Source organism: Equus quagga, unplaced genomic scaffold (genome assembly GCF_021613505.1).
Source record: "Equus quagga isolate Etosha38 unplaced genomic scaffold, UCLA_HA_Equagga_1.0 72560_RagTag, whole genome shotgun sequence".
NCBI lineage: Eukaryota > Metazoa > Chordata > Mammalia > Perissodactyla > Equidae > Equus > Equus quagga.
In genome coordinates, this window is record NW_025802468.1 from 544,748 (window position 1) to 561,377 (window position 16,630).

The following is a 16,630-nucleotide window of genomic DNA, read 5'->3' on the forward strand; positions in this document are numbered from 1 at the left end:
CTATAAGCGTTTAGGTTTTATATTTTGTTGACTATGTTATGCCATCATTAAAAAAATTAGTCTTTGGTGAAAGAAGAAATGAGGTTGCCTCTCAGAGAAGGGCATAATGCAGGGTGGCTTATGATTAGTAAATGGGTGTGTGGAAATTATTGAGCTCATATAGTCCCAACTTCGTCAGAGTCATCATTATGCAGATGTATATACTTTTGTCACAGCTGGAGCTGTGTTATTAAAAGAAAATGATAACGCACAGAATTGTTGGAAGAAGCAGGCTAAATGCTAACAAGCCTGGAGCAGTGTCCAAAACCATGATATAGAACCATTCAGAGACAAAGTCTGTTTTTACTTTTGCTCCACAGAGCGCAGGAACCTAGTATTTCACTTGCTGATGTCAAAATCAGTGGAACATGTTGGCTATGACAAGACACTCAGCTGCCCCTGACACCACCCATGCAACCCCGCATAATCCCGTGTTGAAGTCTCAAATATGTGTCTGAATGTCAGTATTTACATCACATGGCTTTGTTCTAATTGTAATGGAGGATTGGTATTAGTCTCTCATTCCTACTTGGTAAGGTAGTAGGGCACATCACATTGCAATTTCTCCAAATACTTAAATGATGGTAAATAATCACGTCATATTTGCCCTGTATACTTTCTCTTTTTGAATTTACATGTCTCTATGCATAAAAGAAAACTTGCTATTTTCAAGAGTGTAAATGTATGTAGTTTTAAATTTGAAAAGTTTTCTTGGCATATGTTAACGTTAGAATATTATTTTGGCAAAGACAAATACAGTAGCATAAATGCTAGATAAAAATACACGTATGGAAAGCCATTGTTGCTTTTTATCATTTGGTTTATGTTTTAGACGAACCCAGGAGACTCAACATGAAATACTGTTGAAAATTAGTTTGGGGTATAAGAATGAACAACAATCTTAAAATATTCATGGACTCTGATAAAGTAAAGTATATGGAAAATACTCTTCTAATTAGTTTAATGTGTAATTAATGATGTTGCAACTGTTCACCAGATTAATATTTTTGTTGAGCAAATCAAAGGTTGTAATAGAACTTCATGCATTTAGTTCTATTTATCTTTTAAAAACCAATATTACGATCTCTTGGTCTTTTGGTTGTTGTATAAACATATTTACATGTGTTTTGATGTGAAAATCAAGTCAGAGAATTATAGACACACAGCATTAGAAAATTAAAAAACTGGGGGGCCCGCCCGATGGCGCAGCAGTTAAGTTTGCACATTCCACTTCAGTGGCCCTGGGTTTGTCAGTTCGGATCCCCGGAGCAGACGTGGCACCACTTGGCAAGCCATGCTGTGGCAGGTGTCCCACATATACAGCAGAGGAAGGTTGGCTCAGGGCCAGTCTTCCTCAGCAAAAAGAGGAGGATTGGTGGCAGATGTTAGCTCAAGGCTAATCTTCCTCAAGGAAAAAAAAAGGAAAAGAAAAGAAAAGAAAAAAACTGGTTTTGAGTAAAAATTATTCATGCAAACGTCTTATTAGTCCTGCTAGGTTTATTGAGAATGGCCATTGAAAAAAATTGTTTATATGCTGTTAGACATGTAGCAGATATATAGAAGCACATATGTCCCTTATGTGATTTACTGCTGAGGTTATGTGTCTATCTCTCTGCCAGTCAAATGCAGTCTTGTAGCAATTGCTGCCTTGCTGGACTTTTTATGAGAATTTAATTAAGTATGTAAGTCAAGAATGAATCAGTCATTGACTAGATTTGACTAGAATCAGTCATTTTCAAAATATGTTAAATCTTTGAATTCCTAAGCATGATATATCTTCTTATTTTTCACTGTTGTAGTTTTCAGCCTAAATGTCTTTACATGATTTGGTGGATTTACACATATTTCTTTCTTTGTTTTTTTAGCCTCTTTTAAAGAGTGTATTTTTAATTTCAATTTCTATGTGTTTAGAAATGTAACTTATTTGTGTATGTTGATCTTGTATCCTGTGACTTTGTTCAACTGACTCTAGCAGTTTCTTGCTGTTCCTTGAGATTTTGTAAGTATACAACCGTGTCATGTGAAGATAAGGAGAGCTTTATTTCTTCCTTTCTGATCTCTGTGCTTTGTCATAGTGACGTCACTAGAACTTGTCGGACATTGCTGAGTAAGCAGTGATGGCAGACTGCTTTGTTCTTATTTTCTCAAAGAGATTGTATAGAATTGAATTGAATTGTTAAAATGTTTGGAGGATTCTTGTAGTTTCTATAAGATGTGTAGAATTTGTAATTCTTTAAATGGTTGGTAAAATTCTCCAGTGTAACTATCTAGGTCTGGAGATTTGTCTCACTTAGGTTACTTGTGATGTCAACATTTGATCAGTTAGCCCAGTACAAAGTGTGAGTTGCGTGGGTTTCTGAGTCAAAATACCATTTGGAAGATATTGGAGATTTTCATTGGTGGTGACACATCTGAGCTAGAGAGATTAGTGGCAGTAGGAGTAGAAAATGCAGGTATTATATGAGAGAAATTGTGGTGAATGCAAGAATCAACAACGTTCAGCTAATGCTTATGCCAAGGCAGAAGTCAGGTGTGGGGAGGTCAAAGAAATGGAGGTCAAAGGAATCCTGCAGCTGGCAGACCTTCTATTAAAAATCCATAAAGCTTCACTGTGGAGATCCCCATACTCTCAGGTAATCGCACAGGATTTAGTTTTTTGGCAGGTCACACTTATTGGGTAATTTTGCCTTAAATGCAAATGTATGACTTTTCACCAGTGCTTTTATCAGTGTAGAGTATAATTTGTTGTTATTCCTGCTGAGTAGATTCTGACTACTAGCAACTCTCTGTATAGCAGAGTGAAACCCTGCATGGTCTTTTTCACTATTCTTTCCCCTTCTGGTACTTTATCAGACAGTGCTTTGTTGCACTTGATAGGGTGTTCGTAGCTGATGTTTTCAGAAGTGGGTGGCCAGGTCCTTTTTCCTAGTCTGTCATCATCTGGAAGCTCCTTTGAAACCTGTCGACCATCGGTGACCCTGCTGGTGTTTGAAATCCCGATGGCATAGCTTTCAGCATCACAGCAACATGCACCTGCAATAGTGTGACAACCCACATACCAGTGGTGGAATTCCCTGACTGGGAAACAAACCTGGCCTGGTGGTGAGAGCACTAAATCTTAACCAATAGATCACCAGGGCTGACTGTAGACTATACTACAAACATACATTTATTTTCAAAATTTGCTTGTGTTTTCTCATGAAGAAAATGCTGCATGAAGATGTACTCTTTGGCTCCTGTTGTTAGGTATTCTTATTTTTATACAATCAGGCCAAGTTTTTAACCTAAACAAATTAGTTTTACTGTGATTGTCTTTGGTCAAAACTGAGACTAATCATAAAGAGAAAAATTATGTATGCACCCATGTAGATATTAGATTCTAGTCCTGTGAATTATCTTTGAGGTTTTGTTACACACTTAGAGACAGAATTCCCCTGGCCTAAGGTATTGCCTTTGGTCTCATTGACTGCTTGAATTACTCTTTTTGGAAAATGTTAACTTATTCTTCATGAGATAGTCATTGATCAGATCAATGTCTACTCGTATACAATTTTCTCCTGATCCCTTGTCTTTTGCTGGTATGACAAGTTACTGTAAGTCTCTAATGTCTTATACACAAGCTATCATCAACAGGTTAAAGAAGATTCCCAGATTTCTTTATTTTAATTTAAGAATGCTGTTGGTCTAGGGCTTGGTTACTAGGAATTCTGGAAGAATCATAAGTGGAAGACAGCCCCTGTGCTTCATTGAAATGGTTCTTCTGTAGGGCTCCTAACCACTTATACTGTCACAGAACACTGTTGCAGAAGGCATTTAACCTTGTAGATATATATATCACACTTAAAGAAAGCTCCATCTGACATCCAGTCCTATACAGGTGCTGGAGGCCTCCAATCAAACTGATTAGGGAGAAAAGCAGCCAAAATCTGAGGCAGATAGCTTTCCCAAGATGGCCAAACCAGGTCTGTACACGTTTGTCACTACTGTTTCTTACCTTACTTTCTTTCTCTCTTTCTTGAAAAGACAATACTCTTATGTGCACCCCCAAATCTATTACAAAAGGAGAATACACTTCTGACTCTTGAATTTGTCATCAGAAGCCCGATTCTGTAGATGAATCTAGAGATCCTTTAGTACACTTTAATACCAATGGCTGTGCTATTACCCCTCTAATTTCTTGTGGTAAGTGTCTAGAAGCTCTTGCCTAACTAATCAAACCTATAGAGGTTTAAGAGGTAACATGTGTATAATGTTCTAATGTATATGAGGTGTAACTGTTGTAAATACGTATTGCTGAACTCGGGTAAACACCACTAGAAAGGTAAGGGCAGAACTAGACAGAATTTGAGCTCAAGTGGAATGGTTAAATGCAGTTCCCATTAAAATCTCATAGTTCTTTGATTTTTTACCTACTACGCTAAGGAATTGCCTCCTGCTTCAGATCTATTTTCCAATTTGGACGTAGTATCTTGTTTATTAGTATATAAGTTTTCACTGTTGTAAAACTTTTCTACTATGCATGGCTTGAGGTTATAAAAACACCACTCAGATAATGGTCAATAAGCATTTTAAAATGATTGCTAAACAATGTTTGCCCCTAAAGAAACTTGATGGAGAAGAGTGAAATCAGCATCATGGTGGAATTATTCCCTTTGTTTCTCCCCATTAATTTACAACCTACCAGATGTCCATTGGCCAACAAAAGACTCCCTATACAGCATAACAGAACAGCTAAGTGGCCCATGCATCTATAAATGTGAAGGTGGGTGAACTGGGCCTCCAGGGGTCAATTTAACTAGGGGAGGAGTCCCCTCTTTAAAAATGAAGAAATTCTTTGAGAAATATCTGACTTAATTAGGAAAACGAGCATAGTAATTATAGGTATCGCAGAAGAAGAAAGGAGCAGAGAGCTTATTCAGTGAAATAATACCAGAGAACTTCCCAATCCTGAGGAAGAAAATGGACATCCACATCCATGAAGCTAATAGAAGTCATAATTACCCAACTTAAAAACAGACCTTATCCAGGACATATATTATTCAATGGTCAAAAGCCAATGAAAAAGAGGAAATGTTAAGGGCAGCAAGAGAGAAAAATATAACCTACAAGGAACCCCAATCAGGCTTTTACTAGATTTCTCAGTAGAAATTCTACAGGCTAGGAGACAGTGGAATGAAATATTCAAAATACTGAAAGACAAAAACTATCAGCCAAGAATAAGTGAATTTATTCTTCAGATATGACACAGAAATAAAAGATTTTCCAGCAATATACAGAAGCTGAGAGAACTCACTGTCACTGGACCTGCCTTACAAGAAATAATGAAGAGAGACTTCCTATTTGAAACAGGCTAAGTTTTACAGAACTTTGGGCAAGGAGATAAATAGACAGACAAATTACAAAATTGCAGCCATATATCAAAAGAAGCTAGTAAAAAATAACAATGATATAACATGATTTATGCATTTATATATAATAAATAATTATAACAGCATATAATTATAACAATTATAAAGAATAAAGAGAAATAAAGCATCAAAGACAACTATAATCACTTCAGTATGCTCACAAACTCAGAACAAAAAAGAGAATAATTTGTGACAACAATAACATATGAGGAAGAGGAAAGGGATGGAACGTGCATAGGCTAATGGAGATAAGAAACTATGAGAAAATGGACTAACTCTTATATGAGATATTTTACACAAACCTCATGGTAACCACAAACAAAAATCAGATCAGAGTCACAAAACATAAGTAAAAAGAAAACAGAAAAGAAAATCGCAGAAAGCCACCAAAGTGAAATGGCAGGGAGAAATACAACAATTAGAAACAATGAAAATATAGAGCTTCCAGAAAACAAAAGATAAAATAGCCATATTAAGCCCTCATATATCAATAATCACTCTAAATGTAAATGGATTGAATTCACCAATTAAAAGAGAATGTCTAAAATGATTAAAAAACAACACAGAACAATAAGCTGTTTCTGAAAAAAAAATCTCAACTCTAAAAGACAAACACAGACTTAGAGAAAAGGATAGAATGATGATGCTACTCCAAGCAAATGGCAAGCAAAAGAAAATGGATGTACCCCTATTTATATAAGACAAAACAGACTTCAAGATAAAAGATAACAAGAGACAAAATGGGCATTACATAATGATAAAGGGATATTCCACCAAGAAGACATAAGACATTAATATATATGCACCAAACAGAGGAACACCAAAATCTATAAAGCAATTATTAGCAGACCTAAGGGAAGAAATTGACAGCAACACAACAAAGTAGGAGACCTTAACAGCTCACATATGTCAATGGATAGATCATCTAGACCAAAAGTCAACAAAGAAACAGTAGGATTAAGTGAAACATTAAACCAGATGGATTTAATAGATTTATATACAGAACATTCCTTCCAAAAACAAAATACACATTCTTCTCAAGTGCCCTTGGAAAATTCTCAAAGATAGACCACATGTTTGGAAACAAAGCAAGCCTCAATAAATTTAAGAAGATTGAAATCATACTACCAATCTTTCTGACTATAGTGCTATGAGACCAGAATTCAACTACAGAAAAAAAGCTGAGAAAGTCACAAATATGTGGAGACTAAACATGCTACCGAACAACTATTCAATCAATGAAAAAATCAAAGGCAAGATTAAAAAAATAGCTATAGACAAATGAAAATGTCAAGTGAAAACACAACATAGCAAAATCTTTGGGATGCAGTAAAAGTGTTACTAAAAGGGAAATTGAATACAGGCCTACCTCAAGAAACAGGACAAATAACAAAAATAGTCTTACACTATACCTAAAAGAAGCAGAAAAATAACAAAGTCCAAAGTCAGTAGAAGGAATAAAATAATAAAAATCAGATCAAAAGTCAATGAAATAGAGGCTAAAAAACAATAGAAAAGATCAATGAACCTAAGAGGTTGTTCTTTGAGAAGATGACCAGAACTGACAAACTCTTAGCCAGATTCACTAAGTAAAAAGTACAAAAGATTCAAATAAAACGGGAAATGAAAAAGGAGAAATAACAACAGTTGCTGCAAAAATACAAAGGATTGTGAGAATACTATGAAAAGCTATACACCAACCAATCAGGTAACCTGGAAGAAACAGACCAATTCTTAGAATCATACCACTCCCAAAACTGAAACAAGAAGAAACAGAGAATCTGAATAGATAAACCACAAGTAAAAACAAAAGTCCAGGACCAGATGGTTCCCTGGTGAACTCTACCAAACATTCAAAGATGATTTAATACCTATCTTTCAAAAACTCTGGCAAAAGCTGAAGAGGAAGAGATGCTCACTTTACAAGGCCAACATTACTCTGATATCAAAACCAGAAAAGGACAACACAAGCTGGAAAATTGCAGCCCAATATCACTGATCAACATAGATGCAAAAATCCTCAACAAAATTATTGCAAATTGAATAAACAATGTATTATAAGGGTCATGCAGCACACTCAAGTGCGTTTCATCCCAGAGATGCATGGATGATTCAAAAATCACAAATTAATCATTGTGATACACCATGTTAACAAAATGACAAATAAAAATCACATGATCATCTCCATAGATGGAGAGAAAGCATTTGACAAGATCAAACATCCATTTATTATAAAAGCTCTCAATAAAACAGGTATAGAGGGAAAGCATCTCAACATAATAAAGGCTATACAAGACAAATCCACAGCTAACATCATACTCAATAGTGACAACTGAAAAGTATTCCTCTGAGAAAAGGAATAAGACCAGGATGCCCACTTTCACCACTCTTATTTAGCATAATATTGGAAGGCCTAGGAAGAGCAATCAGGCAAGAAGAAGATATAAAAGGGATCCAAATTGGAAATGAAGAAGTAAGTTCATTATTTGTGGATGACATGATTCCATACATAGAAAACTCTAAATATATCAAAAACCCACTTGAAATAATTAACGGATACAGTAAAGTTGCAGAGTATAAAATCAACATACAAATATTAGTTGCATTTCTATAGTTAATATTTATAAAGTAGTAGAAAGAGAAATCAAGAATACAATCCCATTTATAATCATAACAAAAGAATAAAATACCCATGAATGAATTTAGAAGGTGAAAAACCTATACACTGAAAATTATAAGACACTATTGAAAGAAATCAAAGTCATTCAGAAATGGAAAGAAATTCCATGCTCATGGATTGGAAGAATCAATATAGTTAAAATGTCCATATTATCTAAAGTAAACTACAGATCCAATGCAATCCTAAACAGAATCCTGTTGACATTTTTCATGGAAATAGAACAAAGAATCCTAAAATTTATATGAAACAACAAAAGATCCAGAATAGCCAAAGCAATGGTGAGGGAAAAAATTGACTGGATGATTGCCCTCCCTGACTTCAAAATATGCTACAAAGCCACAGTAATCAAAGCAGCATGCCACCAGGTGAAAGACAGACACACAGACAATTGAGCAGAATTAAGAGGCCAGAAATAAAACCATATATCTATAGACAGCTAATCCTTGACAAAGCAGCCAAGAATACACTATGGAGGAAGAAAAGTCTCTTCAATAAGTGGTGATGGGAAAACTGGGCAGCCATCTACAAAAGAATGAAATTAGACCATTATTTCACACACTGCACAAAAATCAACTCAAAATCAATAAAGTAATTGTAACACATGAAACCATAAAACTCCTAGAAGGACATAATTTCAAAAATATATAAAGAACTCATACAACTCAACAACAATAAAATGAACAACTTAACCAAAAATTGGCAGAGGGGGCTGGCCCCATGGAATAGAGGTTAAGTTTGTGCACTCCCCTTTGGCAGCCCAGGGGTCCATGGATTCTGATCCTGGGTACACACCTACGCACCATGCATCAAGTCATGCTGTGGTGGCATACTACATAGCAAAAAATAGAGGAAGACGGCAAAGGTGTTAGCTCAGGGACAATCTTCCTCAAGCAAAAAGAGGAAGACTGGCAGCAAATGTTAGCTCAGGATCAATCTTCCTCAAAAAAAAAAACAAAAAAAAAGCCAAGGATATGAACAGGTGTTTTTCCAAAGAAGATATACAGTTGGCCAACAGACTCATGAAAATACATTGAACATCACTAATTATTAAGGAATTGCAAGTGAAAACTGCAATGAATACCACTTCGTATCTTGGCTATATGGTTATAATTAACAAGACAAGAAATAACAAGTGTTGGAGAAGATATGGAGAAAACAGATCCCCCATACACTGCTGGTGGGAATGCAAACTGGCACATTCACTACGGAAAATAGCATGGCTATTTCTCAAAAAATTAAAAGTAGAAATACCATATGATCCAGCTACCCCACTACTGGGTGTTTATCCAAAGAACATGAAATTGATAATTCAGAAAGTGTTATCCACCCCAATGTTCATCACAGCATTATTCACAATAGCCAAGCTCTGAAAGCAAACTAAGTGCCATCAACAGATCAATGGATAAAAAAAGATGTCATTTATAAACAATGAATAACTAGTCAGCCATAAAAAGGACAAAACTGTGCCATGTTGGACATTAAGGGTATTATGCTACACAAAATGTCAGACTGGGAAAGACAAATACCATATGATTTCACTCACAGGTGAAAGATATACAAATACATAGACAAGGAGAAGAGACTAGTGGTTATCACAGGACAGGGGCTGGGGAGAGGGCAAAAGAGGTGAATAGGCAAATGTGTATGGTGATGGATAAAAACTAGACTATTGGTGTTGAATATGATGCAATCTATGAAAACATGGTATATGATAATGTACACCTGAAATTTATACAACATTATAAGCCAGTATGACCTAAATAAAATAGTAAGGAAAAAAAGAGAGGCTATTCTGCCATTTTTGACAACATATATGGACCATGAGACCTTTATGCTAGGAAGATAAGCCAGAGTATGTATACCATTTACATGTGGAATATAAAAATATGAAATGTAAAAGAATAGTAGTGACCAGGGTTTGAGGGTGGGTGATAAGAACGATGGTATTTAAGGCTACAGATTTGCAGCAAGGATTAAAATATCCATAGAGATTTAAAATACAGATTATTGACTGTAGACAGTATTATACAAAAAGAATGTAACATGATAACTATTACAACAGCAGCCGTATTACAATATATAAACGCATCAAACACATATATGCTCTTTGGACACACATATAATATATATATCTATATAATGTCTTTCTTTGTCCCTTTTGGCAGTTTTGAAGTATTCACATTTTGTCTGATATTAGGATAGCCACTCCAACTCTCCTTTGATTACTATTTACATGGTGTATATTTTCCCATCGTTTCAATTACTACCCACTTGGGTTCAGGCTGAAGTGAGTCTCTTGAAGACAACACATAGTTGGATCTTGTCTGATAATCCATTCTGCCAAACTCTGCTTTCTAATTGGAAGTTTTAATCTGTTTGCATTTACAGTGATTGCAGATAAGAAACATCTTACTTCTTTTCATTTCACTCTTAAAACCTAACGGCTTAAAACTCTTTTTCCCCTCATTTCCTCTGTTAGTGCCCTCTCTTGTATTTAGTTCACATTTTGTATTGACATATTTTGAAAATTTTCTTGTTTCCGTTTTCTTTTGAGGAAGATTAGCCCTAAACTAACATATGCCACCAATCTTCCTCTCCTTTTGCTGAGCAAGATTGGCTATCCCATTTTCCTCTACTTTGTATGTGAGATGCCTGCTACAGCATGGCTTGATGAGCAGTGCTAGGTCCATGCCTGGGATCCAAGCCGGCAAACCTCAGGCCACCAAAATGAAGCATATGAACTTAACGTCACAGGCTGGCCCCATCATTTGTTTTTAGATACTTGCTTTGTTGTTACCATCGTGAGAGCATATAAAATTTTAAATTATAACAAATAAATTGAATGAATATCAACTTAATTTCAAACATGTGCAAAGATTGAGTCCTATTAGCTCCATGCTTCCTTTGTGTTATTGATTCAAAATTATCTCTTTCTGTGTTCAGTAACTTAGATTTATAATATGTTATAATTTTGTTTTATAGATCACATAGAAAATAAAAAGTAAGACTAATTATATTTTTAATACTACTAGATTTTACATTTGCATGTATATTTACCTTGCCTGGTGAACTTTAGGTCATCATAAGACTTCCAATTAATGTCTAACATCTTTTTGTTTCAACACAAAAATATTTTTTAGCATTTCTTTCCCCTTTTTTGGTGAGGCAGATTGGCCCTGTGTTAATATCTGTTGCCTATCTTCCTCATTTTCGCTTGAAGAATATTGTCCCTGAGCTAACATCTGTGACATTATTTTATTTGATATTTATTTATCTGTTTTATGTGGGATGATGCCACAGCATGGCTTGAGCAGTGGTGCTGTGTCCACACCCAGGATACAAACCTGTGACCCCAGGCCACTAAAGTGGAGCATGTGAACTTACAATTACGCTACTGAGCTGGCCCCACTTTCAGCATTTCTTGAGGAGAGTTCTTGTTACCGAACCAGAAGTGAGTTCGCTCACCCGTTGCATAGCAAGCCAATCTCTGACACAGGGTGTGGTGGAAGAAAGTAGGAATTTTACTTTTTGCACAGCGCTGAGCAAGGAGAGAGGGCAGCTAACGCTGAAATCCCACACTCCCCGAAAAGCTAAAAGGAAGGGTTTTTATTTGGGGCTTTAGGTAGGGGAGGGGGAGCATATGGCCTTGCTGGTCAGAACTTTCCCACCAGCCTGTCTTTGGCCTTGAGACACTTGCAGAGAGGAGGGAGCTTGTGACCTTGCTGGTCAGCAGCTTTCCCACCAGCTCGTATCTCTTTGTGGGGAGGAGATGGTCCAGGTGCTTGCCCTTGACGGTGTCTGTCTCCATGGAGGATAGCAGATTCTGGAGGCAGGAAGCCAGAGAGTAAGCAGGGAAAGAGTGTTTTGGTTTTAACCCCATATATGCTGGGTTTAATGTGGGGAAAGTGATACCAGGGTTGATATCATTCTCGTAGTAATAAACTCCCTATTTCTTTATGTTGAGATTATTTTGTAAAAGATGGTTTCCCAAATATAAAATTTTGAGCTGATAGGGTTTTCTACCTATCATCACTGTAAACATGTCCATCATTTATTGCCTCAAAGCTTTCTGATAAGAATTTAACTGATAATCTCAGTGACAGTCCCTTGTGCATGATGAATTAGTTCACTCATGAAGTTTCAAAATTTTCCTTTTTTCTTTGGGTTTTGACAGTTTGATTATAAACTGTCTCCATTTCAGTCTCTTTGGGTTTATCCTGCTTGGATTTTGTTAGTCTTCTTGTCTTGTAAATTCACATCTTTCATCATACTGGGGAAGTTTCCAGCCATTATTTCTTCAAATAAGCTTTCTACCTCTTTCTCTATTCTCCTTCTGAGACTTGCATGATGCAGATGTTGGTATATTTGATAGTATCCCACAGTATACTCTGTGTACTTTTCCTTAGTCTATTTCTTTGTTTGCCTCAGACTCAATTGTCCTATCTTCAGGGTTGAAGCTCTCTAGTAAATCTTGAATTTCAGTATTGTATACTGTAGCTCCAGAATTTGTTTGGTTCCTTTTATAATTTCTCTTTGTTGATATTCTAATTTTGTTCATATATTATTTTTCTAATTTTCTTCAGTTCTTTGTCCATATATTCCCTAGATCTCTGAGGTGTTTAATATTTTGTGTTTTTTTTCTAGTAGTGCTATTTTGATGGCTTCCTCAGGTACTTTTTTTATTTGAATAGACATTTTTAGCTTCAGTTCATTTAATTTTGTTGCTTTGTTTGCATGTTGGTTTTTAAAATCTCGGGGGCTGGTCTAATTATTTGTTTTCGTAATTTATGTATACTTGTTCCTGAAGTTCTTGAGACATTTTGTCTTAAATGTCAAAATCCATAGTTTTACTAAGATATCCATGAGTTTATTGTTCTATTAATTTTCTCAATTACACCAGGAATGCTATAAATGTATAGATTTATCTTTTCTGAAAAAATATTTCTTATAGTTTTAATTATGATTTATGCTATATTGTTTTTCCTCCTTAGAGACTCCACTAACATAAATATGTTCCTTATTTGGCCCATTTTCCTGACTTTTCCCAATGCCATTACAAATTTCACTTGATTCCATTTTCCCATGTGCACCTTGAAATCTATTGTGTGCTTCTGAAAAAAAATTTGACTTTTCATTCGTCTCATTCTTAGTTCATGAATTTTATTTCCACTTCTTCCTGGATTTTTTGGTCCACTTCTGCATTTAGTTTTTGAATTGCTTTTTTATGCCTCCCCCATTTTTTAATATATTAAATTGTATTTTGAGTATCGTTGACTTTTTTTTCCATGGTTCTTTTTTGGGGAGAGGTGAGAGATTTTTCTCAGGTGATGTAAATTAAACTTCATATTGATTTTTGGAATAACTCTTTATAGGGCTATTAATATTTTTGATCATTTTTGTGACACAGATATGTTTCCCAAGTTTCCTAGATTAATAGCACTGCCTTTTATCAATATATCAAATTTGAGATGATTTATGTTCATTGTAGTGATAGTGTAAGGGATTATGTGTCGTGATATTTTTGTTTTTCTTTTGTAATACAATCTTAAATTGTCCTATTTTGTTTCATCCCATTATCTAATTGACTTAAGAATAGTACATAAGCATCTAATATGAGAACACCTAAATATAAAGCAAATATTAACAGCTAATAGAAGAAGCAAACAGCAATATAATAATAATTGGGGAATTTCATATTCCACACACAACAATTGATCATGCAGGCAAAGAATCAATGAGAAAAAAATGGTTCAACATTATTTAGACCAGAGGAATCTAACAGTCACATACATAACATTAATTCCAACAACAGCAGAATACGCATTCATCACACATGCACAGGAAATATTCTCTAGGATAGACCACATGTTAGCAATTTTAAGAAGATTAAAATCATACTGAGTATTTTTTCTGACCACAATGATATGAAACTACAAACCAGCCACAGAAGGTAAACTGGGAAATTTATGAATACATAGACATTAAGTAACACATTGCTGAGCAAACAATGACTCAGAGAAAAATTTTAAAAGATAAAAATATTTCAAGACAAAAATGGAGACGCCACATGCTCAAATTTGGGGGATGAAACAGAAAAAGTTACAGGAAGAAGTTTTACATACATACAAAAAGAAAAATATGTACATCAAACAACCAAACGTTACAAATAAAACAACTAGAAAAAAATAAACTGAGCCGAAAGTTAGCAGAAAGAAGGAAAATAAAAAAGATTAGAACAGAAATAAGTAAAACAGAAAAGAAATAACTAACCAAACTAAGTGTAAATAAATTGATAAAACATTAGCTACACTAACCAAGAAGAAAAAATATAGGACCCAAGTCAATAAAATTACCAGTAAAATGGAAACATTACAGCTGATACCACAGAAATACAAAGGATCAAGTAGACTACAGTAGACATTGATATATCACCAAACTGAAAAATTGGAAGAAATGGATATATTCACAAAACACACAATCTAGCAAGAGTGAATCAGAAAGAAATAGAAAATTTGTAAAAACAATCACCAGTAAAGACAGTGAATAGCTAATCAAACATCTCCACACAAAAAAAAGACTAGAATAAGATGGCTTTACTGGTGAATTATACCAAACATTTAAACAAGAATTGATATCAGCCCTATTCAAAGACCTTTCAAAAATCAAACAGGAGGAAACATTTCCAAACTAATTTTATAGAGCAAGTATACTCTGATACTAAAACCAAATATGGACATTACATTAAAAATAAAAAACTACACACCAATATATCTGAGGAATATACAATAAAAAATTGTCAACAAAATGCTAGTAAAATAAATTCAGCAGCACATTAAAAATATTGCACAGCATGATTAAGTGGTATTTATCTGTAGGATGGAAGACTGGTTCAACATGTCCAAATTAATAAGTATGATATGCCACATTAACAGAATGAAAGGCAAAAGTTATATAATCACCTCAATAAATACAGAAAAGCAAATGACAAAACTGAAAATCAATGATAAACACTCTCAACAAATTAGGTATAGAAGGAACTAACCAAATACATAAAAGCTATATACGACAAGCTCACACCCAACAAGCTACTTCATGGTAAAGGTTGAAAACTTTTCCTCTGAGATCAGGAAAAAGACAAGGGTGCCCACTGTCGCCTCTCCTACTGAAGATGGTACTGGAAGTCCTGGCCATAGCATTCAGGCAAGAAAAAGCATAAAAGACATCAAAATTGGAAAGAAAGAAGTAAAGTTATATCTATTTGCACATGGCATGATTTTCATATATAAGTTCTAGACTCCATCAAAAACCTCTTAGATCTAATTAATGAACTAGAAAAATTTGCAAGTTACAAAATATACAAAACTCTACAGTGTTTCTATATTTGAGCAATGAATTTTCTAAAAAAAATTAAAGAAAATACCATTTACAATAGCATCAAAATAATAAAATAGGATTAAGTTTAAGCAAGGAAGAGAAAGATTTCTACACTTAAAACTAAGATTTTGATGAAATTGAAGAAGAAACAAATAAATGGAAAGATCTTTAGTTTATAGAATGGACAAATTAATATTGTTAAAATGCCCATACTACACAGTCATCTATAGATTCCACACAATTGTTGTCAATATCCAAATGACTTCTTTATAGAGAAATGGAAATAATACTTCTTAAATTTGTATGGAAACACAAATGAACCCAGATAGCCAAAGCAACGTTGAGAAAGAACAAACCTCAAGACATTACACTTCCTAATTTCAAACTATCTTAGAAAGCTATAGTGATCACAATAGTTGATACAGGCATAAAGAGAGACATAGAGACAAATGTACCAGAATCAAAGCTCAGATATGAACCAATGTATATATCAACAACTAGTATTGGTATGGAGCCAAGAATACTCAGAGGAAGAATGATAAGGTGAGGACCAAATGGATGGAAGAGTAATTTTGATAAAATTTATAAGGAAGAACTAGTATCAGTTCTTCATGACTCTTTCAAAAAATTGAATGAGGAACATTTCCAAATTCCTTTTATGAGACCCACATTACCATAACACCAAAACCAGATTAAGATAGCACAAGAAAACTACAAGCACATATTCCTGGTGAAATATATGCAAAAGTCCTCGAAAAAAATACTGTCAAGCTGAATTCAGCAGTCATTAAAAGTATCATACACCTTGATCTGATGGGATTTATCTCTCAGATGTAAGAATGGTTCAACATATATGTATTGATCAATGTAATACAAGACATTAATATATTAAAGAAAACAAGCAATTCAATAGACATTGAAAAAGCATTTGACAATGTTCATCATCTATTAATGATTAAAACTCTCACAAAATGAGTATGTGTTCAACTTACCTAAACACAATGAAGGTTATATATGAAAATCCCGTAGTTAATATCACATTCAATGGAGAAAAAACCTGAAAGCTTTCCTTTTAAGATCCTGAACAATTGAAGGACGTGCATTCTTGCAACTTCTGTTCAACTGGCAC

At 34.6% G+C, this 16,630-nt stretch overlaps 1 protein-coding gene across 1 annotated transcript in view; it reads right to left on the reverse strand.

The window, feature by feature from the left end:
- LOC124234181 (eukaryotic translation initiation factor 1A, Y-chromosomal-like) overlaps nt 1–16,630 on the reverse strand; it is a 139,491-nt gene that overhangs the window by 19,740 nt on the left and 103,121 nt on the right. Inside the window, exon 4 of the transcript XR_006887240.1 lies at nt 16,494–16,629. The gene's annotated coding sequence lies outside the window, so the exon portion shown is untranslated. The remainder of the gene's footprint in view (nt 1–16,493; nt 16,630) is intronic.